This window comes from Orycteropus afer, unplaced genomic scaffold (genome assembly GCF_000298275.1).
Source record: "Orycteropus afer afer isolate SDZICR_OR568_19922 unplaced genomic scaffold, OryAfe1.0 scaffold00218, whole genome shotgun sequence".
Lineage (NCBI taxonomy): Eukaryota > Metazoa > Chordata > Mammalia > Tubulidentata > Orycteropodidae > Orycteropus > Orycteropus afer.
The window spans coordinates 1,068,654-1,069,324 of NW_006921805.1; positions in this window are offsets into that span (position 1 = coordinate 1,068,654).

The window sequence follows — 671 nt, forward strand, 5'->3', positions numbered from 1 at the left end:
TAACAAGGAAACGTGTTCAGTGCAGATCAGTGAGTAAGCACAAGCCCGCCTTGTTTCAGTGCCTATGCTTAAACTGCCCCCTGGCTGAACACTCCTCTCTTTGGCTTCCTGGGTTCCACTCCTTCCTCCTGCTCTTCCGGCCTGCTACTCTGTGCTACGCCTGTGCTTACCTTGCTCCCGAAGACCTGGTGACTTGCATAGGGATTTGTAATTTTAATGTAGTCTTATTTTTCAACCTTAGTGTGTCTATAGCTTTCTGTGCCCTCTTTAGAAATTTTCCTGAGTGGTGTTAATTTCCAAAAGGTGGTTTTACTTGTCATACGTGCCTTTGCAGTCCACCTGGATTTCATTTGTTGAGTACAGGTGAATGAAGTTGATGAGTTTTTTTTCATATGTATATCCAGTTGTCTTAGCACCGGTTATTGAAAAGACCATCTTATCTTACTGTTCTGCTGTACTCGTTTTGTACTAAATCAGGTGTCAGCATGAGTCCATTTCTGGGCACTTTGTTATATTCCATAAAGCCTTTTGGGTATTGATTTAATTAGTATAGCTTTAATATAAGTCTCAATATATAGTAGAACGATTTCATAGGTGGAGGAGGTTTAAAAAAAAAAACCTGTTTTGTTGTTTTAAGTCTTCTATCCATGAGCATGGCATAGTCTTCAAAT